This window comes from Mustela nivalis (assembly GCF_964662115.1).
Source record: "Mustela nivalis genome assembly, chromosome: 13".
Taxonomy (NCBI): domain Eukaryota; kingdom Metazoa; phylum Chordata; class Mammalia; order Carnivora; family Mustelidae; genus Mustela; species Mustela nivalis.
In genome coordinates this window covers 43,829,300-43,856,996 of record NC_139032.1, presented here as the reverse complement: position 1 = coordinate 43,856,996, position 27,697 = coordinate 43,829,300, and the positions used below count along the sequence as shown (strand labels likewise).

At 38.4% G+C, this 27,697-nt stretch overlaps 1 long non-coding RNA gene across 1 annotated transcript in view; it reads right to left on the bottom strand.

The window, feature by feature from the left end:
- Positions 1 to 27,697, bottom strand: part of LOC309846455 — a 398,332-nt gene that overhangs the window by 139,598 nt on the left and 231,037 nt on the right. The window contains exon 2 of the long non-coding RNA XR_014301945.1: positions 7,398 to 7,517. This is a non-coding gene — a long non-coding RNA (uncharacterized lncRNA). The remainder of the gene's footprint in view (positions 1 to 7,397; positions 7,518 to 27,697) is intronic.

Genomic DNA, 27,697 nt, shown 5'->3' with positions numbered 1-27,697 from the left:
TATTTTTTGGTGCCCCAAGTGATTTTCTGAGGAGCAATTTAAATCACAGTCCTTAGTTAGTCTGTGCTTATTAGCAAACTTCCAAAGTAAAGCAGCAAGGAATCAGTTGCTTGCATTTGTAACTGCTACTTAAGATATTCAGTAGTCATTTCAAAGTACTCTGGCTTACTTTGGGATAACTGGGAATGGACCCTATCTCAGGAATTTGAACACTCATTTAAAGGAACAGCGTTGGTGTGAAATTAGGAAGAATTTCTTTAATACCAAAATTTCACTAGTACGACAGTTTCTTTGGGAAGGATCTCACAGCTTGAAACCTGAAAATGTACTCGAACAGAGTCCTCAAGTTCACACGTTATTTATATATTTCTAACTAATGTTAATTTTTTAACAGAATTATATATTTTTTTTTTATTTGAGAGGCTGTTTGGCCTTAATAATCTGCTTGCTTGAGAGTTGGGATTTATAATGCTTCACATTTTATTAGTTCCCGTGTCTTTTAGATAATTAATCTTCATATCTATTTGTTGTTTAAAGTAAATGACAGACTCCTAGCAAATGGTGGTTATCTCATAAACAACAGATAGGAACGGTATAAGCTGTAAGGAAATTGGAAATTGAAAAAGAAAAAAAAAACACCCCCCCAGGATAATGGTTTTTTTTTTTTTTTTTTTTCAGTTAATTCCAAAGGTCAAGTGTAAGAAGTAGTCTCTCTCCTTAAATACTGAGATTCATCATCCTGACATTATTTACTAAAGCTGCAGTTCATGAACTGATAGGAGGCCTCATGATCTCGAATTCTGTTGTCATACATTTGACTACTCCTTAATTATATGGTGAGGCAAAAATGTGAATTGTGTATATACTAAATCTTGGGTACTGAGCTTTGTCACGTTATGTTTCAATGATTTGCCAGTTCAACCACTGCTAATAAAAACAGCATTTTGTGCTGATTTTTGCCAGACATTTTCCTGAAGGTTTTATTATGCATGTATTTAAAAATATTCCAATCATAAAAAGTGCAGGGAATAATAAAATAAACTATTTTTTGCAACCACTAGCCATTTAAGCATATTAACATCTTACCATGATCTTTTTTGAAAAATAAAATATTACAGATATGGTTAAAGTGTACTATGCACAGGGTCCCAACCTGATATTCTTCTTTTCTGCCTATGCAGAGAGTAACTAACATTACAAAGCTGGAGCAAATTTTTCCCACCCTTGGTTTATACATCATCATTTTCTCTAAACATTATCTAATAAATATTTATGTGATACTAAAATTAATATAAATTGTACATTATAAAGTAGTATCATTTTCCCCTCAACATTATAGTTTTGAAATTGATCCAATGCATATAGATCTAGTTATTTATTTTAACTGCTTCTAGAGCATCTTATTTTATGACTAAACCACCGATAGCTCATTCACTTACCTTCTAATGAATATTTAAGGTTTTCTTTCAGTTGTAGGCTGAAACATTCAATACTTTGTTGAACATCTGTGTAATTGTTTCTCTAGGGTAGGCTTCTAAAGGGAAATTGATAGGATTTTGGCTATGCTTATACTCAACTTTATAGACATCAGAAAGTTGCTCTTCAAAGTGTCTCTATCAATTTGTACCCCAACAGCAATACAGGAGTTTCTTACTACCTTTCTTCCTCACTGATATTGCCTTGGTTGGTTCTTCTAATTTTTTGCCAATACGATGGGTACTGAATGCTGTTGTTTTAATTTATAAATCCCTGATGACTACTAACATTGAAAATAGATGGTTAATGAGTATTGGCATGCCACTGATAAACTCTTCACCTTTGAATTATTTTACATCTTTCTCAGACTTTTGTTCCTATAGTTTTATTACAATTATGAGTGGTATCTTTCAAAAATTACATTTCCAATTGGTCGACACTATTGCCAAACAAAGCTGTTATTACTCTATCTCAAGTTGTTCTGAGAAATTTGTAGAAACTCCCTACAGAAAGGTGCCTGATCCCTATTTGGTCTTCTCCAAGCTTCCTTCACAGAAGTGTAGAAATGATGTAGACTACTTGTTTAGAATACCAAATAATCAGAAAATGTGAAGTTATATAAAATATTCATATGCTGAAGTTATAGTATTTTTTTTCAATAGTTCATGACCAATAGAGTCAGAATGCATTAGCTAAGTCTTGCAAACGCAGGCAAATAAAATATTTAAAACCCTCACAGGGTGACATATTATATATACTTTGTAGGGTGTTCTGATTTTTTTCTCAGTGATATCATATTATATAACTTGAAGTGGCAAATGTACTAGAAACCAAATCTAGTCTTTCTGTCTCAGTATATCTTCCCATGGGATAGCCAATTCAAGTTACACCCATAAGGATGTCACAAAAATCACAGACTGAATGGGAATGCACTTCCACTTTTAAAACACCTGTCTCCTTCAATATCACTGCGCATTTCTTCTCTGCATAAAATCAGTTAAGAAAAAAAATGCACTAGTCGCTAATCAATAAGGCTTTATGAAGCTGTGTGCCACTTTTGAGTGTTGTGTGTTTGCAATGAAAAGTTAATACCTGCTTCACAGTCTTAGGAAAAGTCCAGAGGGTATGGAATCAGGGCAGATGGGAAGATGCTGCTGAGAGATCAACAAATTTTTAAATTTGTTTTAAAAACATTTAATTGCTCACATTCAGTAACTTAAATTGTAACTTAATTGACACAGGGCTACTTCCTTGTGTTTATGTACACTAAATGCTCAAAAAATAGTAGCCGACTTAGAAGTACAATTAAGCAATGAAGTTATTATCTTCAGATGTTAGCAGTTAAATTCCACTGTTTCCTCTCCCTTGGCAGGTTGGGGAGGAGGTTGGTGAACACCTTGAGAACATATGGGAATGGTTATATTACGTTTTATGTAAGTGTTTATGTGTTGGTTGAACTCATTTTTCAGTTCATAGAAATAATACTTGTCCCCACCAGTTCTCCCATCTCAACTGAGGAAGAAAAAACTAATTTACTTCAAAGCAGAACCATTTTTAATCAACTGGATTTTTTATTTCAGTCGAGCTTCAGAGAATTACTGACTTGACCTTAAAAACAAACTCCCTTTTCACACATGATTATGAAAAAATAGGCTTTTCTGAGGGTCCCTCTCCTGAAAGCTCACCTCTATTTTCCCAGTTATTCAAGGAACACTCTACCCTCGACTGAAATAACTTATGATTTATTTTATAATAAAGTATTATTAAATATGAAATCGCTTAAATGACTTTCATTTTGTACAAAGGTACAAGAGTGGCTTAAAAAAACTGCTTTGTGAACCACAAGTCCGCAGGCAAGTGAGGTTTGCATTAAACTACCTACTGAAGGAAATCTCATTCTGTAGTGAATTTCATGTTAATTATCATCTTAATTTTGTATCTAGCTGACAACCAAAGCCAACAGGGGCTGTTTCTCAACTATTCCAATATTGAATAATGGCCTTTGACAAACATCCTATTTTTGCAAACAATGCAAATCACATACATACAGTTTCAGACAAGGATTAGAAGTTTCTAGATTCTAGAAAAACAGCTCCCTTACTCTGCCTTTCGAAGTATGGACAATGGAATTAGCCGCTGCAGAGAGAGTTTCTAGTAGGAAACTAGAAAGTTTTCCTAATGCAATGTAGAAGACAATTTGTGCCACAAGGTCTTGGTTGAGGAAGTGTCACTTTAAGGTCAAAATGACCAAAATAAGGTTTTATTTTATTTTTATTTTTTTTTAAAGATTTTATTTATTTATTTGACAGATAGAGATCACAAGTAGGCTGAGAGGCAGGCAGAGAGAGAGAGGAGGAAGCAGGCTCCCTGCTGAGCAGACTGCCTGATGTGGGGCTCGATCCCAGGACCTTGGGATCATGACCGGAGCCGAAGGCAGCGGCTTAACCCACTGAGCCACCCTGGTGCCCCCAAAATAAGGTTTTAGGTAAAAGAGTCTTCCACAAGTCTGTTAAGTCAGGCTGTTCTGGTTTTCAATTTTTTTTTTTTGAAAGAATAAAAGAAAGAGCATGAGAGAAGAAAAATTAAAGACTTAAAATGAGGATAGCAATAATTTTACCCAACAGTGTGACAAGGTGTTTCTTACACTTAATGCCACTTCTGCCCAAAATGTTATACATACTGGGATCGATTTGTTACTTCCACAACTATAAATTTTCAATCCCCCTGCTTTCATATTCTTTATCATAAACTTATATACTGGCTTGAAAGAACATCATGGAAGACAATCCCAAATGTTCTTTCAACCCTTCATTAAAAACTGAAGTCATTCATGCAATTAACAAAAATACTTTGCATTTAGAAAGATTTTCACATTTTTTTTTAAGATTTATTATTTATTTGAGAGCAAGAGGGAGAGAGCAGGGGGAGGGGACAGACAAGCAGGTTCCGTTTTGAGCAGAGCCTGACGCAGGGCTCAATGACCTGAGCCAAAATCATGAGTTGGACGATTAACTAAGCCATCCAGGAGCCCCAGATTTTCACATATATAAGGCCCTTCTTGTGCATATTTGCCTCAGCGTGGATCCCGCCTCAAGGAGCAGAGCTGCTAATCCAGTAGGAGGAGTGAATATGATTATCACTGGGCTACTAATGAAGACTTGCTTGTAGGCAGATAGAAATGGACAGATTATGCTCAACCACTGGGAAGTGGTTTTTGTGACCTATACCAGGAAGTTTTCTCACTGATGATTCTCCCATTCTGCTTCAGAGCCTCCTCACAATATAGCAGAGATTCATACATCTGGGCCACAAAAGGAGTTTCCGGGTTCTGGCTAATGCTACAAGTAACAATTCATGTTTGAACTCTTCCCCTTAGACAAACATAGCAAGTGGTGATTCATCTTTTAATGCCTCTTCAGAAAAATAAAGTCATACTTTATTTTTTATTTTAAGATTTTTAATTTATTTATTTGACAGACAGAGATCACAAGCAGGCAGAGAGGCAAGCGGGGGTGGGCGGAAGCAGGCTCCCTGCTGAACAGAGAGCCTGATGCAGGGCTCTATCCCAGGACCCTTGGATCATGACCTGAGCCAAAGGCAGAGGTTTAACCCACTGAGCCATCCAGGCACCCCTAAACTCATATTTTAAAAGATTTATATCCTAGGGGACAAAAGAAGTCCTCAAATAGACATACCTTCCAAAGAAATTGACAGAATTTCACAAATTTATTAGGATACTGGATTAGCTTCTGGTATTCAGGAAGCTTTGATCTTTTCTCTTCCTTCCCATTTTCTTGTACAACCCCACTTCTATTTATGCTGGTAGGTAATTCCTCTTTCAGCTTAAATGCTTCCACTCTCTCCACTCTTACAATGTCAGTGGGTTTGAGAAAACTCTGGGGCATCAACAGTTTTTATTACAATGCAAATCCAGGTAATAGTATGTAACAAAACATTGGCAACACCCCTCAATGCTTGCCAAGTGACAAAAATTGTATTCCGTGGCACCACTATCACAGTTCCATTATGTTCATAATTAGTTAATATTATTCAATTTCCTTTATGGTGTAAATTATGTAATAATTAGACTTGCTTCTGAGGTTTGTCCATGGTATCCACAGAGCAATACTTACTTGATCTTTTCATAGACCCAGTCCAAAGTGAGCTAACATATTTCAGATTTGTATAACATCAGTGGGACAAAATTTAAAGATAATTATGAAATAATGTTCTGAGAAAGAAGTAATAAAACTTAGGTGGGAACGTGTGTGTACCATAGCAGATCACACCAAAAAAGCCTTAAGCAAACAAGAAAAGTTTAAAAGGTCAGCTCTGCATTTTCTGAGTTTACTGAGAAATATATATAAACTTTATGAAAATTAATTACAGTACTCTTGGGAATCTCTACCACTCTTCCTGCCCATGCTGGGGCACAAGCTTTGAGAAGAATGTGAACGTCTGTCATAGAGAAGATGGAAATGACAGAAACAGTAAGCAGTGGCCGCAAGTGGCCACCAAGAAAACGGATTTATTCAGTAAATAGAAGGGAAGTTTATGAGATAAATGTGCCCAAAACGCCCTCTTAAGAGAGGCTATAGCAGGCGGGATAGAGGAGGTAGAAAGAAAGCCACTTGTGTGTTTGCTTTGGACATGTTCTTTCTTCCTTCTTTCATTCATTCTTTCTTTCTTTCTTTTTTCCTTTAATTATCTTTTTATTTATTTTTTCATTTATTTATTTTCATCATAACAGTATCATTATTTTTTTCACCACACCCAGTGCTCCATGCAATGCGTGCCCTCTATAATACCCACCACCTGGTACCCCGCCCTCCCACCCCCCCCACCCCCCGCCACTTCAAGTCCTCAAGACACCTAATAGTAAGAATGAAGAATTATAATTGTAGGCAGAACCTCTTGAAAGCAGCTAGGACAAAGAAGATCCTTACGTACAGAGGAAAGCCCATTCTTTCTTTTTTAAAGAATTCTTTATTTATTTTTCAGGGAGACACAGAGAGAGCACAAACAGGGGGAGCAGCAGGCAGAGGGAGAAGCAGTCTCCCAGCAAGCAAGGAGCCCAATGTGGGATTCGATCCCAGGACCCTGGGATCACGACCTGAGCCGAAGGCAGATGCTCAACCGACTGAGCCCCCCAGGCACCCGCCTAAGACATTATATTCTGACTGCAAAGGAAATCCACTGGGCTCCTCTAATTCCAGCCTGAGCACTTCTGAGCACAAGGTCACCACCCTGAAGAGCCACACTTAAAATTTTCAGAAGTTCTTTCCGATTCTCACAATAAAGCACAGATGACAAATTACAGCTCTATTTGCAAGTAGAGAAGATCCTAACTCTTGACATCTCCAGTCAACTATGCTGCTTGTTTTAATTTCAGAGCTCATTATGAAGACTTCCAATTTTTTTTGTTTGTTTGTTTTTTGTTTTTTGTTTTTTTCAAAACCACCACCAGAGAAACAAACTTTCATAAAATAAATATGACTAACACTTTGAACTAAAAATAGCCACAAAGAAACCAGGATGGGAAGATGGTGGAATTTCCATTGACTCATCAAACAATTCATATATAAATCTCCTTTTTCCTTCTTCACTCATTTAAATTACTACCATTTCTTGTTCAGACTCACTGGCAAAACATCAGTGATTTTCATGTGAATCCTTTGCAGGCTGCCCCAGACAAACTTAAACGCTGGACTGAAAGGTTTGTAGTTAGCCAGACCCAGAAAGGGGTAGAAAGCTGCCCCCACAGTCTGTCCACTGAGCTCTCACTTTGCTTCTTTCTCCTCATGGATATGAGAAAATACCGTTCAAACCTCTTCACATTTGCTAAAACCAACCACCATTGCAAGTCAGAATCACCAAATGAACTTCAGTGTTTCTAAGAAGAAATAAAAGAGACACTCTACCAGGTCTTCAGTTTTGTGACTATTCAAGAGGTCAGACAGGAAATCTTCATGAAGGCTCTCTCGCCGAATTAGCGTAAATTCCCTCAGGAAAACAGCCCCTTGGCTTTGGTCTCCGCATACCTAGGGAGATAAGATAGCCAATTAAGCCTTCAGACAGAGCCTGGAGGGAGGGGACACTGAGGAAATAATGTCTCTGAGTTGAAGAAACTTCTTGGACGCATTTCAAGTCCGATTAGAGCAATCAAACACAACACAAGCAAATACATATTAATGTGAGAACCACTAGAATGTTCTGGCATGCGGCTTCTTGGATGGATGCCAGCGAAGTCCGCTGCTAAGTTGGCACCTCTTTATTGACTGACAAATTCAGAGATCATAAGTTATCTTTGAGGCCAGGTCAAGGGTATATTTAATCTATCGGGCTATCCTTATGTATACGCCACCCAGGTATCTTGGACCCACAGGGATCAATCCCTATTTCCACAGATAAGAGTATCTAGGTGAATCCTCACGTCCTATTAACTATCTACCAGATAAGAAGAAGCTGGCCTGTGCCCACACATGACTTCCCGAGTTATTCAAGTACTTTAGAACCAGATGCACTTCAGCTACTCTGGAGGGAGGCACTGGAGAACTTTTATCTAGAGCTTATCACATACCAGGTTCTTTACTCGAGTTATCTTGCAGTAGCCCCAGGAGGTGTCTGTTATTAGCCACACTTTATAAATTAGGAACTGGAGGCAAAGAGGTTTCAGGAATTTGGCAAGTCAGTAAGTGTTGAAATGGGGACTCAAATATGGGTCTGACTCTAAAACTCCCTTCTTTTCATTATCACATTGCGCTACTGCGGGCCTCAAACCTCTGGTGGAGGACACATTGTTGAGTACAGCTCCCATAAATTCAAGGGGCTGTGGATTCACCCAGGCTTCCCACTACTTCTCCAAACATGTTTACCTACACATTACAAGACAGGACTTATATCAGCATGACTGGGTTGCTGAAAAGACAGGAGATACATGGAAACACACTTATTACATTAAATACATTTGATACATGGAAAGCATTTAGTACAGTGACTGACCTAGAAGAAGTAATCAACAGATGACAGCCACAGTTACTATCAAAAGCACATTCTCCTCAAGGAACAATTAAAAATTTCAGCTTTTTACATACATAAAATTCTTTGACCATTTTTATAATGTCCTTAATAGATATTGGAAATCGGTATTGCATTATCTTCATGTTAGTATAAATTTAATTTTTATACATTTTAAATTGCACACCTTTTTATGGTATCGGTAATATCATTTGAGGAATATGTGGCTGTTCATATTATTAATTTATGCCTTCTTCAATGTCTGTAATAATTCATAATAAATTCAAATAATTTTAATCCTTAAACTTGTAGGAAAGGAATAGAATTTTCTGTAATTTATATGTAAATGGATTCTGTTATATAGCATAGTCAGTATCACTGGGGTAGACAGAGTCTTGGGCCCCCCAACTCCCTAGTATCCTATCTGTGAAGATATTGCTTAACATGGCAAAGGGACTTGGCAGATGTAATTAAGTTTACTTATTAGCTGACTTCAAAATAGGGTTAGTATCCTGGATTATCAAAGTGGGCCCAGTGTAATCATAGAAGTCCTTAAAAACAACGTTCTCTGAGCTGAGGGCAGGAGAGAAAGTCAAAAAGATTCAAAGTATGACAAGGACTTGACCTGCCATTTTTTACTTGAAAATCAAGGCAGGAGGCACATGGGAAGCGTGAGAGGAAAATGTGTTCTACCAACAATGGAGAGCTTGGAAGAGGACCTTTGTCCTAGAGGAAAACTACAACTTTGCCAATACTTTGATTTTAGCCCAGCGAGACTCTCACTGGAGAATCTAGCCATGGCTGCCAGACTTCTGACCTATAGAAACTGTGAGATAACACTTGTGTCTTGTTTTCAGCCATTAAATCTGTGGTAATTTGTTATACAGCAATCGAAAATTGATATAATCATCAAGAGGCAGGGTTGATGAGAGGTTATCTTGTTTCTTTGCCTACACTGTTTCATAAGAATTAGCCAGTACTAAATAAGCAGAGGTAGAATTGCAAGTAATTCTTGGAAATGGATCCTTCTGGGTAACCTAACTTATTCCTGTTACACTTAAAATTAAACTTCTCATTTCTTTTCTTATCAGGGTCAATCATTCCTGGAGTCTGCAGTTACATACACTTCAAAACCTGTCTTGACCCTGTAACGTCCCCGATCAGAAGCTCAGGGATTCTCCACTTCCGGTTGGGCGCATTCCAAATTCACCTCCCTGTGCTCAAGGACTCCTCACAGCCATTCAAGCTCCAGATAAAGAGTAGCCACACTTGTGCAGCTTTTTCTCAAAAAGATCACAACCTGAGTTTAAAGTGACCTAGAATTCATGTGTTTTCGTGTCACTCTTTGCAAAAGGACTAATGTATGCTGATCACTACTGAAGTTTCATCAATGATTTCTCCAGCAATCTTAGGCTCTTTCTAATTCTAACTCCATTATTCAAAATGGTGGCCACCTTGTCAGGCAATGTCATAGTCTTTAAAAGCTAAAAATCTGAAGAGACTAATCAACTTCTGTGTATTTTCCTCGGGAGAAATTTATGCCTATGAAAAACAGGTTTCTTTTGTTAAACTGATAAAAGAAAGAGACAAATGACTCAAATATGCTCCAAAAGAGAAAGTGAGATGTCAAACACAAAGACTGAAGATGCAATGCTACAAAAAGGAAGAATTATCAGCAAACACTTAGTTTATTTGGTTTAGGTTTTAATTCTCAATCATAGCTGTGTATTTGATTTAGAAAGCATTTCTGCCTGTTTGTATTTCCCAAGAATGTTGACATTTATAAATCACAACTCTTACCAAGATGCTCAACTTCCCCAATACTTTGATGTGATACTAAGGCAGAAGGTCTTAATTAAACTAAAATTCAATTTAATATTGAGAATAGATAAGAACATACAAGTTAGAGGAATGTAATTATAACCACTTTCTCCCTATAGATATCCTGTGCTTATCTGTTTCTAATTTAATTTCCATTCATGAACAATTATTACTAATTAGGCAATTTAGAGTACCCAAATTAATTTGATCATTATTAAGTTAGTTTTGAATATCTGTATCTATCAAATCATGGATAATAATTTTTACAGTCTGTGTGTTTTAGAAATACTGTTACAATGAAGGAGATATATATAGAGATAGATAGATAGATAGATAAATATGTAAATCTTAGACTTCTATTTCAAACTGATTTTCAAAATGATTACTTAAATCCAAAATAGTGGGGCACCTGGGTGGTTCAGTCATTAAGTGTCTGCTTTCGGCTCAGGTCATGATCCCAGGTTCCTGTGATTGAGCCCCGCATCAGGCTCCCTGCACAGCAGGAAGCCTGCTTCTCTCTCTCCAACTACTCCTGCTTGTGTTTCCCCCTCACTTTGTCTCTCTCTGTCAAATAAAAAAATAAAATCTTTAAATTGACCAATCAATCAGTCAATCCATGCAAAGTAGTATCTTTTATTCATTTGGGTTTTTTTTTTTCAGTTATTCATATGTACACACATTTACTCAAGTACTACCAAGTACCAGGACCTGTATTATTGGATAGAGTTCTTCCTTTCAGGGCACTGTCTCATGCGTACATGGATGTAACAGAGTCTACTAGATGCTCACCAAAAGCTGTCATCTTTTTATCATCACTGGTACACCTAAAGCCCATTTTCTAGCCTCCTCTGTAGCGAAGGTGGCCAAGGCTGAGTTTTAGCTTGTTGAAGTGACTGGTGATACACTAGGACTACTCATAAAAGTCTCCCACATTCCTTCTGTGCTCTGTTGCCCTCAGGTCCGTCTGGAATGGCGACAGCCTCAGGGAAATCCTGACGTCAATTGTTAAAGGTGTCAGAGGTTCCATTAGCCTGGCTCCCTGAATGACTGTATGCAGGAAGGCCGTCCCATGACCTGTTCCCTTACCTCATATCGTAACATGATCAAGAAGTAACAGTTACTGTGTTGGAAGGTGCACATGTTAGACACTATTTGTTACTATGGCTAACCTGCTCTAATAGTACAATGAAAAAATTATTTTTTTTAAGAATTTATTTATTTATTTGACAGACAGAGATCACAAGTAGGCAGAGAGGCAGGCAGAGAGGGAGAAGGGAAGCAGACTCCCCGCCTAGCAGAGAGCCCAGGAGACTGGGATCATGACCCAAGCTGAAGGCAGAGGCTTAACCCACTGAGCCACCCAGGTGCCCCAACAATGAAAAAATTCTAAGTAAACACGGGATGCCACGAGCAAGGTTGATTATCTCTCGGAAGAAGGATTATGAAAGACTTTAAAGTGAGGTTAAAGGAAGGGTCAGGATTTACTAGCCCGACAAGGGGAAGGGGAGGGGATTGAGGAAAGGCAGTAAGGCATGAGATACCATATTTGTGTCTTATGAAATCAAGCATGGGCAAGAGTCTGGAGGTACACGAGAGCATGGGATAGCAACAGATTATGAATTACACTCACTGAAAGACCAAAGCAGCCAGTCTTGCTTGGTATTATGAGTTTGGAAGTGCATTCTGGTAGCCTTGAGGAGGTAAGACTGGAGATGAGGGGGCCAGTTTCAGATCATGAGAACTCAAGAAGACCTGAGGGGCTAGGAGAAAAGGAAAGGACCAGAAAATCTGGTGGCCAGCTAAATGCAAGTGATAAGTCTCAGGTTATGTCTATATTTTCTGCCTGGATTTGACCAGAAGAGAAAAGTGGATAGGAGCCCTTACAACAAATAGGAAATACTTCAGGAAGAGCAATTATGTGAGTTAGATGGGAAGTCTGGTTCCAGAGAAGTGGAGCTTTAGTGTAGCATAGGCAAAGGAAGCTGAGTTTTGTGTACTACAAGGAGACCGGTCCAGAGATGATATGTAAGTGTTGGCATCATATGGGGGGTAGATAATAAGTTGGGGTGAATGAGGTTGCGGAGGGAAAGTATGGCAAATGTGAGGATACGAGAGTTGAGATAAGAACCATCCGGGAAGAACAGATACGTAACATGCAACTGGGTCTAATGGTCTAGTTATACCAACAGAAATTATTAACAAGGACAATCCAAACATACTACATTTCATCATTTTTAGGCATTCTTCTATTGGTTTTCCATGAAAATACATTCAGGACATTACATTCAACTTGTTACAATTAGTTACTTGAGAGCCACCTATGGTTCTTTGCGCTATCATTCCCCAGGCCCTGGATTCAACTAAATGTTGACTGAAACATGAAAATTTCCAGATAACTCACAGTTTAAAAATTCTTTTTCCCATGGTTAGACCAAGTTTCCTGATTCTCGGTTTGGGAAATACAGTTACTTTACACCTGATATGGCAAAACTCCCCTTGCAGTTATAAGGTAGTTAGCATATTATAAAAGATGCAGCAAAATTGGCACCCCATTATGTTTTAGATGCAATGGTGTTAGTTTTTCAGTCAGAAAACAGAAATGTGAGAAGGGGAGGAATTTTACACATAGCCAGTGCCGATGTTAGGATTAGGAATCAGAGACAGTGTCTCCAAAAAACTCAAGTCTCAGGGGCCTGGGTGGCTCAGTCATTAAGCATCGATCTTTGGCTCAAGTCATGATCCCAGGGTTCTGGGATCGAGCCCCGTGATGGGCTCCCTGCTCAGCAGGAAGCCTGCTTCTCCTTCTCCACTGCCCCGTTTGTGTTCCCTCTCTCACTATCTCTCTCTCTGTCATTATTTACTTATGAATAAATTTAACAATTAGTATATTTAATTTATTAATGTTATTAATTTTATTAATAAATTAAAAATAAAAATTATTTTATTTTTTAAGAAATCAAATGTTAAAAAATATATTCAAGTCTCTACGGGATTCAAACTGGGCTATTCACCTGTAGGAACAGGGCAAGAAAAAATTAATCATGACTGAGTCACCTGTTTCTCCAGGATTTCTAGACTCCTGAGGACTGCTCCTCAGGAATCACAAAGACTGTCATGTGCTGGAATTTGTTCCCTATGGGGACGATTGCTTTTCCAATTATAATCTCATTTCCTGCTTCAAACATTGACTCCTCTTTCTGGTCCTTGGCACATGGGGGTACTCCTTAGAGAACCCAGGAATGTAGAAATACCAGCTCCCAGAAGAGTCTCATTAGATCCAGGAAGGCATGGAAGCAATTTATTGTTGTGGTTTATGTGCTCTCGAGTGGGGCTGAGCGATCAAACATAAAGAGATTTTAGGGAGGGACATAGGTAAATACAGGAAACAAGGAAGTCTTTCAAGTAGCTCTCTATTCTTCATCTCCTGAGAGGGGAAAAGGAGGTAAAGGTAGTTTAAATGAAAAACCAAAGTCACTGAATAATAATGAAAGGTTTTACATTTGGCTTTAGGATATAGTCAGAAACTCAAACTATGTCAACTTTTGTCTCCTGCTTCACACTCACTCCCATCATAACCTGGCACCAAGCATTCCCCTGCTTGACCTGACACTTGGTGGCTCCAGAGAATACTGGTTAGTATTCTGACCCACAGTTGTCGGCTCACGTTGAACACGATTGGTGGAAGAAAAGCTAGGAATCTCCCCCACTCCCTGGCCACCCCACCAAATGTCCTACTTTGTACAAGTTTGCTTTATGGGTTGTGACTAGAATTTGGAATGTGAAAGCACAGAGCAACTGGTTCAAATTTTGGAATCTCCGCCATCATTAAGGAAGAGCTGAAATTTCTATAGCAATTGCAATGTTGATGATAGGAATGGATTATGGCCAGAGCTTTGAAGCAGCTATCATGTTCTTACGACTCCAGGAGTAGCAACCATTGGCTTCCAGGCTTGGAGAAAGGGATGTGGAAATAATAGAAGTTTAAACATATAAAGACACCCTCAAATTATCAGTTTATTGTTGTTCTTTCTTCGTTTAGTTTTTCTGTGAAAACTGAAAGGTAGCCAAGTTCATGTCCCATGGGTCAGATTTAGGTTTCAATATGACTTGCAAAGTGTAGCACTGAAAACCACACCGTTTTTTCCAACCAAAAGGATTTTGTAATATCTGTTTATGTCTGCATTTTGGTTCTTCGTTTACTAAGAATTAAGGTAGTGAAGCTGTAAATTCTCATTAGATTAGAATAATCATCAAAACAACTTAGGTACCTGGTTCCTGTGTTTTCTGAATAAATACCTATATTTAGATGCCAATGGACACTGAAATGATTGGTGTCAGGGTCATGAGCACAAGTGACGTTTAAATGCTTACTGAATAAATAGCTGAATAGGAAGTTTCCTTGGACGCTCAAAAATATCTAGCTCCATTTCTGAGAAACCCTACCAAATAATAGGAGGAAGTAAGAATTTATATGGACTCCAAGAGCCCAAAGGTAGCTCTGCCCCCCAATATCAATACCATCTGATCCTCAGAATCTAAGTGACTCAGAGACCAGGGAAGGAAGAGAAAATCTGTTCCCAATCTAAAAGTATGAGTAACTTTTGGTTTGAAGGAAATCAAGCCAAAGGATGAATATCCTATCACTACCCCCTAAAATATTTATACACTAAGCTGCAAACAAGAATAGTCCTAAATGAAATCTGGGGACTAAATATACTGAGAAGTAGATTCTAAACAAAAAAAAATATAGATATTTCTAACTTTACTAAAGAGCCTAACATTTGGTAACAAATTGAGTTTGCCTGACATTAGTAAATTCCATTTGGCAATAAACAAGGGTCCCTGATATGGAAAAGGAAATTAATAATTTTACAGTCTATTTATGTTAGGGCTATGCTAATGACACAAATACAATGAAAAAACAAAACAAAACAATATCCAGCCTACTTTCAATGGCTCCCCTTCCATTAATCCCTATAATTTCATTCCTGGTAGGAATATTCAAATATAGTAAGATGGGAAAATGAATAAACAGTAATTTGATGTAAACAAAAAAATTATGGGCATATAATCTTACTAAAGAAATTTCCTTATTATAATGCAGAAAAAGTATTTCAGACACATGAGACCATGTCCCAAAGTAATGGTATTTGTAAATATTTCCAAATTCACAGTCGCCTGTCCGAAGAGGCTCTATCAACTTATGCTGAGATCAACAACCGTGTGTGCCCATGTTCACAAATATGTCTAGAGAGCAGGGAGACACTGTCACTGAATAAACTGCTTTCATGGTTGGAAGAGCCCACTTAGAAAATCATCTGCTTATCTCTGAAAGTACTGTTGGTTGTTTAAGGTGGGGGGTGGGGAGCGACTCAATCTCTTTAGACGGACACTTGGTGATTAAAACAAAGCTATCCGTCCCTACTACTGCCACAGCAGGCTTGTCTGTGAAAATGAAAAAGTTCTTGAAGTGGCTTCAGGTGTCCCCAGCTAATGGCTGCCAACTCTGTGAGCTGATTAGCACTGTTATACTCCCTCAAGGAAAGGCTAAATATGATCCCCAAGAAGACTGGTGCGGGGAGTGAATAAAAACTTTCTCATAACCATATTTAAGCCACTGACATTTATATACCTGGTGTTTGGAGCTTAAAGACATTTCAGTATTCTGTTTGTTCTTTTACCAACTTTAATTACTATTTCTAAGGATTGTAAAGATAATTGCTAAACAGTTAAAGCAGAAAGAAGTGAGATGGAACATACTGGTCCAAAGTGCTCAGCTGGGCCTCATAATTCCTGGTACAGATGTTCATGCTTAGTTCAGGTCTGATTTAGGGTAACAGCTATAATATGGTTTGAGGCAAGGTGACCAGATGTAGCGGAATTTAAAGATCTGTCCCAGAATGTCAATGAAAAGAAACTCCATTACCCTAGCAAAATAACCTTTACGCTGTGGGGTTGGGGGGAATAATGCTTAAAGAGATCTACTTTAACTTTAAGGTAAATAGATAGCGACCTTGACAAGGCAAGGAGTCATTAAAACAACAAGGGCGGCAAAATAAGAAATGAACAAACACATACAGAGAAATGTACCCTCACAGAACAATGTGTAAAAAAAAAAAAGTAGCAGCAAAAGGAATTCCATCAAAGGGTATGGAGGCACTGTGTATAATGTGGGCTCGATCTGCAAGTGAGCTATTGCATTTCCATAACTGATTGTAGGCACGAGTGTTGAAATCGAAGTGCTAGAAAGAACTTTGGAGACCCTCTTCACCAGCCTCTTATCTTTTCAGAGGAGGGGAAACACCCATTGCCTTCTTGAGCCATCAGGTAGAGAAAAGATGTGGGTTTTGAGACAAAGCCCATTTCATACATGATGGCAAAGCAGCCAAATAACTCAAAGAAGGCAACAATTTCCCCAAGAAACATAGTAAATTCTTCCTTACCTTCCTCAAACACGTTAAGACACATTATACCCCATTCCTACCAAGTGGGGAGCAGAGTACAATTTCCAAAGTTAGAATACTCAACCTGAGAAAGATGGTAACAGCTGTGACTCAGATCTACACTTAGACAGCAAAAGAACACACAAAACAGAAAAGGCGGAATTCCCTGTGTTTTACTCTTAAGTAGAAGGGCACATTATTGTCACATCTTCTAAAGACAAAGAGAGACAGATATGGTCTTAAAATTGCTCCTTTGTGCTTAGGTTTATGCTTTAAATCTTACATGCAAAATTAAACACTCATTAATGCAAGAATTAAGAGAGTTGAGCAGTTAGAGGAAAATTGTAAGATGAAAAAAAGGAAGAACATAAAGGCTTCTACTTACACACTGTGGTGGTAGGAATCAATCTTCTTTAGCTGTATACTTGGCAATGTTTATTTAGATCAACATTATTATCCAGGGTTTTCTAAAGTTGCTTAGCTGAAAGGAGTTGAAGATTGGTATTTCTCCTGGTATCTCTCATATTGTGAATCAAAATGAAGACTAATTAGGGCAGAAATTCTGTCTTTGCCCTTGCTTAATTTATATTAACTCCTTTGGAGGCCATAAAGATGTGCCAGTCAGATCTCCTGCTGCAGAAAGCTTCATTGTAAGATGAGTCAGATGTGCACTGAATCCACTTCCTTCTTGCCCAGAGACTGCTTCCAGCCCTAGGCTACACATAGCAGTTACCAAAGCAGCTCTATGCCTGAGAGATGGGGAGATCCTCAACCTCACCTATGATGGGTGACTTCTGCTGTAGAACTTCTTACTGGCTGGCCAAACCCTTCTCAACACCTCACTGTGGTCTGAGACTCTTCTTATCCAACCTTTCTGTTTTCTTTCTTCCCTCCACTGGGGATAGCTGAAATGTAGTCATCCATTGGCTCTTTGGCCTCCTCTGCCTCCCTCCTCTTTTCCCCCATTAATCCTTTTGCATTCTTAATCTTGTCTTGACATCTGTTTCTGGATTCCAGCTAACACAACTTCTCTTCTTCCCAAGCACTATGGGACTAGAACTCATGTTTCCAATTCACCATCCCTATCTATAGCAAAAAGGCCATCCAGTCCCCACGATGCTAAAGAAATGGTGAGAACACCTGGGTTTCTTTTCACTCTCTCTGCCACTGAAGTCTCAGTTAGTTCTCTACAGTACTGGGAAACAATGATCAAAATTGGTGGATAAGAGACAGCTCTGATTCTGTCTCCTGGTTCCTCACCCAGACACCTATACCCAGCTCCAAATTCACCCCGACTCTAGCAAGTTTCTTTGCCCTACTACTGAAATGTAGGATAGTACATCCAATACTGTATTCAGTTGTCCCAATGGCTTTAATTGCACACAGAAGTATCAAGGTGATAAGTTAAAGCATTTTCTAGACAAATCAACTTTTACTGTTTCATGAACTCTAGAAGCTTCTCTGTCACTGGCTAGAAGTCTTATCAACATGTACCAAGAAGAAAAAAAAGGATAGTATGGTCCCATGTAGATTTACTTCCCCTTTAAGGAAGTATTCAAGGCACAGTTCTATGGGTACTGCCTTAATAGTAATAGTGTAACTGAGATCATGTGAGTTCACCACACCCTCCCCAACCAGCACACACATACCCCATGGCCCGGTCTCTAAGAAATGTAAACACAAAGAATTGGGAGAAATGTCTATCAGTATTTAAATTGTATACATATCTTAAAGAATTTCAAATATTTACTCAGTATCTCAAGAAAATGACCAAGAAATGGGAAGGTTTACACTTAACACATAGCAAGCGTTCTTTCAATGTCCACTCTTCCCTCCTCACCCTTATCTGTCATTCTCAGTGTACTTCACAGAGATGGCAGCTGGTTCTCCAAAACTCTTGTCTCTCAACTTCCAAGTTATTTCTGAAATTCAGCCCATGTATTTCTTGGGGAAAGAGATGTGGAACAGTGAATATATTTGTCATATTAATGTACTATTACTTTATTATATTTTAGTAATAATTTGTTCCTATTAAAGAAGCATAATCTTTGTAAGGAAATGAAAGCATCTGAAAGGTATATATGCATGTGATATTTATGTATGAATGTGTATATGTGCATGTGTGTTGCAAAAATCTCAATGTGACCCAAAAATGGGAAACCCAGGCACCTGATAGGTCATTTCAGGTTGGTCTGGACTTGGATATTAAAGAAAAAAAAAGAACAACTCTACACTCAACATAGTGATTATTATTACTCAGATTTCTTCGGGGCAGTGAGACTTTAAAGAAAAAACAAAAAGGGGTGGCACTAAAAACCAAGCATGATAGCTAACAAAGCATGGAAGCCTGCTTTCTCATTTGACCTGTGGGAGATCTGGCCCCTATAGACTTAGAGCGTCAGTGGCATGGACCAGCAAGAGTGCCTAACAAGGACAGGGCCTATACCAAGGGAGACAACAGCACCTACAGAAAGGATAGGGATACCCAGGTAAAAGGCGGGTGGGCATTGTGGCAGGAAGTGGTTCACCTGTGACCACTGCCAACAGTTACGTGGTATTTCCATTCAACTTCTCAGGTACAGAAGTCTTGAGAGTAGAAAACGCCATAAAGGCTGGAACAGGGAAGGAAAGAAAATGGTGGTCTTTCCATGGTAGTGAACAGTGCTTATTCGTAGGTACCACTCATGGAAGCAGCCCAAAAGGACAAGAGCTTGAAAAGATATCAAAGGTTTACAGTATAAGGTAGAGCAAAATTAAGTCATATTCGTCATTTAAGCTAATGATAATGTGACTCTTGTATAAATTGTTCACTGAAATAGCCTGGGGATCACCAATTATATGCCCCCCATACATACACACTACCTTTCTTCTTGACCATGAGGTTATTATTATATGTGTTGCCAAAGCAAACACTTGACCACGGATTTATTAAAAATAATTTTTACTGCCAATTTTCACAATCCATATTTGGGTTTATACTAAAAGAAAAATCAATAGAAAGCCAGCAATCAAATACTTTTTCTTATTTTCTATTCTATGAAAAATGAGCTCAGTGGAGCCAGGTCATATTCAATTGGGTCTAGTTCTTGATTTTTGGTGTCCATTTTCAATACTTTTCAAGGGGTAACTGTTTGCTAAAATGGTCTCAACTGAACCATGTGCCCTGGTTGTACTATTTTCCAATATGGTCCCAACTGAACCATGCCTTCTAGAATGAATGAATGAACACCCCCCTCCACTGTCCCCTACATACACACTAAATCTGGGTTGGCTCTGTGACCTGCTTTAACCAATAGAATAAGGTAGAAGTGGCATCATGAGAGTTTAGGGCCAAAAAGTGTTGAGGCCTAACAGCTTTCACTTTTGTATTTTGTATTTTGTATTTTGCGGAATTCCGGTCACCAAATATGAAGTCCAAGCATCCAGCTAAGGAGGCTATGTAAAGGGACCAAATGGAGAGGGCTGCATGAAATAGAAAAAACCTTAAGACTATGTGGAGAGACACAGATATTTCAATGCCCTAGTTGAGTCCAGTTTTCTACCTGTCCATGCTAAGGTATAAGATACATGACTAAACCATCCTGGACATTCTAGTCTAATTAAGCTTCAAGATGAGTATAGTCCCAGCTGATATCACATGGAGTAGAAGAAACATCCAGCTGAGCCACGAAATTTTTAACCCATGAAATTATGGGAGGTAATAATGACATAGTTATTGATTTAAACCACTAAGTTTGGGGTTAATTTAGTGCATAGCAATAGGTAATGAAACACCATAGTAGCATACACTGAAGAGGGAAAGGAGAAATTTATCTCATAGCCTATGTTTGCTTTCGGAACACACAAGGGAGGGGGGCAGTTTTCCTTCTAGATTATCTATAACTGTTGAAAACTGGAATCTTAAAACTGTCAAAGAAACTGACCTACAGTTGATATTCTGGGAAAAAAATAATAATCTTTCGGTAGGCCCCTCTGATTTTGTGACACATCCTACAAATTTCAAGATTGGCTGCTGCTAGAAATTTCTTGTACGCTTCACTAATTTTATGTTTTGGGTAGATAACGTCAAAGCCAGCCAATGATACTGCCCTATCATGGATGGTGTTGTTATTAACATTATCTTCTTCAATATAAGTGGCTGTAGTTCCTGTAAATACTAAGCCCTTGGAAAAAGTTTCACTGTAATACACTTCTAGTCTTTTGTTCACTGTGTTATGCCACAGATAAATTTGGTAACTGTGAAATGGCATAAAATGATTACTTCTTGGTATAATGCCAGATGTAGGAACTCTATCCTTCATATTTTAAGGATTTCATTTATTCGAGAGAGAGTGAGCAAGGGGAGAGGAAGAGGGAGAAGGACAAGCAGACCCCCCTGCTGAGCTGGGGGTGTTCTCTATTGGAGGACACTGAGATCATGACTTGAGCCGAAGTCAGATGCTTAACTGACTGAGCTACTCATTTTGTATTTTGAAAGGCCCTAGGCCACTGTCCTTCCAGACACCTTTTGGTAGGTAATAATTTGAAAGAATTATCTGGGTCTTTGCTCTTTATCCATTCTTCCCTGCATTTTACCAAGTACTTTTCTGCTTCATAATGTCACCAGGAGTCTATAAGCCCCAGGGCTCAGAACCACTCTCTCTATACATGTTGAGCTCTATAAATATCTGAGTAGTAAATCAATGAAGGTATTTTGTTTGCCAATTGTTAATATTAGACTTTCTAGAGCTAGAAAGAGGCTTAAAAATCATCTAATATAACTCTCTCTGGAGCCCAGAGAAAAGACAATTGACTTTCCCAAGAGCATATATTTGATGTGTGAAAGTCCAGGCTACCATGTATATTTCTGGAAGTCAGTCCCATGCTCTGCCACCCCAGAGCTCCAGTGTCCATCTCCCATGTCTGGGTTGTCTCTCCAAATAGTTGGCAAGTAAAGGATGTGGATGACATGGAATCAATGGACTACAAGACCAATGAATCAAAAGTGAAATGTGGCTAATTGAAATGTGGGCTGCTGTTAAAAACAGAGTATAAGAAACAAACATATAATAGCTTTCTTCTACTCTATGCTCAACTGACCATGAACATGGGATACAGAGTTAATTTCTAGATGCCAAACTTTAAGGACAACTGACAAACCAACAATTTCTAAAGAAGAAAATACAATGGTACCTATTTGGAAAGCATATGATAATCAGTGGAATTAGTTAATGGCATTTTGCCTGATAAAGGGAAGAAGATTTGAGAGCTATCTTCAAATACTTGAAGAATTCACTTCTTAGAGGGAGGAAACTTTCTTGCCTCAGTCCTCCACGCCCCGTTCCTGATCTTCATTCCCCTTCCCATCTACTTGGTTCTTACATTAGGACTTTTGTTGTCACTCCTCTGCCCTCTCCAAGCTCACCAAGGCCGGTCTTTTATCCACTTGTCCTCCATCACCATCCTTAATGATCATATGCTCTTTCTTGAAAGCCTCTCCCCCATGGTTTATATAGCAACTGGGAATGATAGTAATTCTTTGACCATTTCTTTGATTTCTCATTTGGTAGTTCCTCCTGTGCTTCCCACCCACTAACCATAGGTGATGTTGGGGCTCCATTCATGAGCTTCTTTTCTCCCTCTTTTCTTGCCCTAAAATTTTTATTAGCTCTCGGAGAGTCAGCCATCTCTTCTAAACAGATGATCCTCAAACACCTATATGGAAACTTGGCTTTTACATGATCATGTCCTACACTTCCTGTATCCACAATTTGAATTTTGCCATGCCCTCCACCTAGAAAGGCTTCCTTCTATTTCCTCCTGAAATTACATGACTCTTTAAAGCCTTCTTTCTCTAAATGCCCTCCCCAGACCCTCTAAGTATCCATAATTACCCCTCCACTGAATCCAGAGGCCTTGATCTTCTAGTTGAGATCTGGAGTCATGCAACCTGAATAGCATAACTCACCTCTTCCCTGTTGGGTAATATGGGTAAATTACTTAAACTGAGTCTTGGGTCCTTCAGGTGTAAATGGGGGAGAATATTACTATGTGCCTTACAGAATTGTTGTGATGATTACATAGGTTAATATATGAAAAGTGACTTGTAAACTATCAAGTGATATATAAACAGAATTTGGTAGTAACATTATTACCAGTGAGGTTTTTTCCTTCCCCCCCCCCCCCAACAGTATGAGCTAGCAGAGTATGTTCAAATAAATTAGCATTTCCATCTTGACTGACTCACTTGGCTGGAAAAACATGCAGACATTCCAATGTAAACAGGATTGGGGAGGAGGTGTAGGAGACACATGTCATAATTTATTGAGATATGAGTCCTGGCACCTCATTTTTAAACAAGAAAGCACAACATATTATTACTTCGCTAATGGGTATATTTTCATCTCTTTTGTGGTCATTTGGGAACTTGTCTTACCTCCCCTACTGGTCTATAAAGATATCAAAGTCAGAGACCCTGACCTATTGATCATCCTGGAAGTCCAAGAATAATACCTTAAACTTAGTATGTGTACAATATTTGTTGAATGAAATAAATTTGGCACACCTAGTTTAAGGGAAGTGGAAGTTAGCCATAACCTATCCTGATAAAGTAGTTTTCAAACAATTAAATATGGTGTCTTGAGATGAAGTTGGCTAATTAGCAGATAATGAAGATTCTGGCACTATAAGCATTTGCACAGGACATGAAGGAAGCATTTATATAAATTTTGAGAGTCTTTCTAACTCCAAGTTGCAGATTAATTAGCTAAAGTGATTGCTATTATTTCCACTATCATTCCTCACTTCTTCTATAAATAGTAGACAAAAAATAGATGTCCAGCAACTGGTGCCAACACCGTAGTCATGGAACGGTCTTTCTGTTTGCTTGTTTTGGGCATCTTTGGAGCACTTTCTAGTTCTCAGGCATCTGAATAATGGCCTCTTTGATCATTCATTAGAATCACAGATCATAGATTATTCACACACATTTGAATATGCTTATTCATCAAATAGATGGACTAGATAATGCAGAAACTACCAAAATACATTTTCTAGACTAAAACAATCTAGGTTGAGTAATTTTAAATACAGTCCGCTAAGGCCCCTCACCTCCCCAACTGCATTCCCAGTCAGCTTTTTCCCTCATTCTCTCTTGGCACTCCCATTTCTACTAGCAGCTTTCCCTTCTGTGTGAATATCATTGTCTCCTGTTTCACCAAAAAAATTAAGTCGCTTATATGTGAATATCCTAAAATGACCACTTTTCCAAAACTACATGCCCCTGTCCCCAAGCCCCCCTAAGCCCCACACATTAACATGTCTTTTCTCAGCCCTAAGGCAAACATCTTCCACCTGTATCTGAATTCAATTCACTACATTCCTGTAGTGATCTTGCTCCAGCAGTTATTTCCCTCTCCTCCCTACGTACCTACATATTGTCATTATTTATCCACCATTAACCATTTTCTAGGTTTACCTCTTCATATTTAAAAAAAAAAAAAAGGAGATGGGGCGCATGGGTGGCTCAGTCAAGTAAGCATCCGATTCTTGATTTTAGCTCTGGTCATGATCTCAGGGTCATGAGATTGAGCCCCGCACTGGGCTCCCTACTCAGGGAGGAATCTGTTTGTCTCTCTCCCTCTGCCCTTCCCCCCTGCTCTCTCTCTCAAATGAATAAATAAAATCTTAAAAAATAAAGAAAAAGAAAAGAAAAAGAGAGAGAAGAGGAAGAGGAATGAGAGAAAGAGAAAATATAACTTTTTTTTACTCTGTGTTCCTATAAAAAACATTTTTTCCTCCTCTCAGCCACTTTTCTAGAAATAATGCTTTACTACACTTAATGGCACCACAAGCTTGACCAGTAGCAACCATGCATTTTGATATCATCATCCAACTAAAATTTCTCTGGCTATGGTCATTAGCGACTTCCCAGGACCAAATATAATAGACATTGTCCAGTCTTCATCTTACATCCTCAAATCATGACTTGGTTAGCCACTGTCTTTTGTTTGAAATTAGCTTCTGCTTTCCTTCCCATGACACCACACCCTTCGAGTTTTTCTCAATCTCTCCATGGTTTCATATTCATCTGTCCATCCCTTAAACGCTGGTGCTCTTTGTCGCTCCATCCTTATACAACTTGTGTCTTACTCTACAATTTATTCCTGGAAATTTCTTCTATGACCATGGAGTGAGACAGCATTGATAAGATAACAACTTGCAAAACTATGTATGTCTAGCCCAAACTCCAGATACATGAGCCCAGTTACCTATTAAGCATCCACAACCAAATGTCCCATAGGCACCTCTAAATGGATATTTCAGTATTTCATCATGTCCAGTTTTTAAAATATGCCCCTCCTCCTGCAGACTTTATCTATATTGGCAACACATCTTTCCATGTGTCTCAAGCTAGAAATCTTTTAGTCTGCCTAGAATCTTTTATCTTCCCCCTACACAAATTGATTGCCAAATTTTGTCATTGCTGTCTTCTAAGTGTCTTTCCTACTTTACATTTCCAGATGTGGTCAGTTATCCCCTAGACTACTACAGGATCATTATTAGCAAGCTCTCTGTTTTTAATCTTATCCCTTCTTTGGTCCAACACCAGCATTGCTGCTGGAGTGAGCTTTCTAGAAAAAAAAAAAATTCCAGTCATGTCTCTCTCTCACATGACATTTAACAATTCTTTATCTTTTCATGCAGTTCCTCACATTTTAATGTATTTCAGAGTTAACTGCAAGGGGTTCTCATTATAATGCAGATTCTGATTTAGGAGGTCGGGGTTTGGGCCTGAGATTCTGCATTTCTAACACATTCCCTGATGATGCTTATGCTGTGGTCCAGCAGCCGTGCTTTTAGCAGCGAGGTTCTACCGATTACAACCCAACCTCCTTTTGAAGGCCTCCAAAACTGGGGTGCCTGGGTGGCTCAGTCAGTTAAGCGTCCAACTCCTGCTCTCAGCTCAGGTCATGATCTCGGAGTCATGAGATCAAGGGCTGCATCACGCTCTTCACTCAGTGTGGAGTCTGCTTGAGGTTCTCTCCCTCTCCCTCTGCCCCTCTCTGTCCTTACTCATGTACTCTCTCTGAAAATAAATTGGTAAAATCATTAAAGGCCCCCCAAACCTTTTTCGTTGGTCCTCTACATATCAATGCATCCTCTTCTCCATCCAGCTCTTTCCTCCTTTCCTCTTAATGCTCCAGCATCACTGAATGGCTTGTGGATGTCCAAACACATAGCAGCCATCTGCTCCTCTATGCCTAACACTTTCAGTTCCATCTGCCTGGCATGCACACCTACAGAAGTCTATTGGTTAACTCTTAGATCAACTCTATCTTCACAAGTCTGTCTCCCCGCCAGACCATTAGCTCCTTTAAGGAAGAGTCTGACTCATCTCCAAGGTCCTAACCTGTAGAGTACTGCATCCCAGAGGAACTAGTCTCCTAAGTTCAGTGAACTGGTACTTGATCTATTTGTTTACAGTGTAAGTCCCTTAAAAAATCCCATTGTTCCTTAAATACTTCCTGGTGGAACATGATGGCTGGTAATCATAAAACAGAAATTCCAGTGAAATAAATATAGATCATTTTTTCTCTTTGAGATAAGACACATACTAAATTGTGAGTAGATGAGGAAAAGATATATAATGTAAGCACATATTACATATAGAGTTGTATCTTATATTTAATCAACTGGAATTTCAGCAACTTTATCACTAACAAAAAATGTTTTCATCTTTTTCAAATTGCTTCACCAAACTCTTTCATTTAAATGTGTCCCCTGAGTACATTACTAAATGTATTAAATGTGTCACCAATTACAAAATTTGTCACCAATCACAATTAGCTAATACTGAGGATAAGCTAATGAGTCATTAATTTTTATAGCCTCACTGCCTGGCATCGAATCATCAAGCATTATCAATACCCTGGGAAAAGTGAAATAATTAAGTAAGATACATATTTATTTACTTATTAAAGATAGGATTCCTTAAACTTTTTAATTTTCCCTTCTTATCTTTCCTAGACAGAACCAATGGCTACTTCCAATATCTTGTTCATTCTTCATGAATGTTGTAGATTTTAATATTTTTGCAGATTCCTATTTGACTCAGGTTTAGCATCTAAACTTGACTCTAAGAGACATTTCTATTTTATACCTACCAAATAAATTCCTATAATCTGTTACTAATTTTTATTTCTGTCAGTGAAGTATAGGTAACTGAATGTTAAGTAAACTTTCTTTTTCATATTCAGGCTGAAAATATGATGTACCATTTGTTTATACTATATAATCATTAAAATATGTGAACTTTCTTCTCCTTTATTTAAAAAAGAAATCCCACTCCCTCCACTTCCCAAACTATATTTTTTAACTCTAAATGTTTTTTAGGTTTTCTGTTGTAAAAAAAAAAAAAATACTAAGTTTTTAAGGTTTTTAAGCTTTCTTTACATTATGATGCAGATTTTGGTCTTTTTAAACCTTATTTTATTTCAACAAATATTTATTTAGTTTCTACTATACTAAAAGACCTGTGCAGGAGGGAGTGGACACAAAAGTGAATATGGCCCCTGGACTTTAAGATCGTCTAGTGGAAGAAAGAGAATGGTAGATAACCATAATAGGTAGGTGTCTGGTGGTATTTTATTGATTTTAATTAGTATCTCCTTAAGGTGTAGTAGTAACATATTGTCAAAATGTGGTATCTGCTACATTTTGGGGATATGGGGATACAAGCTTCATGCTTGGATCCATAAAAGGAGTGGAATAGAGTGGTTGCTCCAAGAATAATGACATGTGCTTTAAGAACTGCAAACCACTCATGTTCACCTTTAAGCCTGCTCATTGGAAGGTCTGAAGCCCCTAGCTAACAATATCCTTGGCTGCCTTGGTTTTTTGGACCAATCTCAGGAATGAATCAATCAACAATTAGCAATCGAGTCTACGCTGTGTGCAAG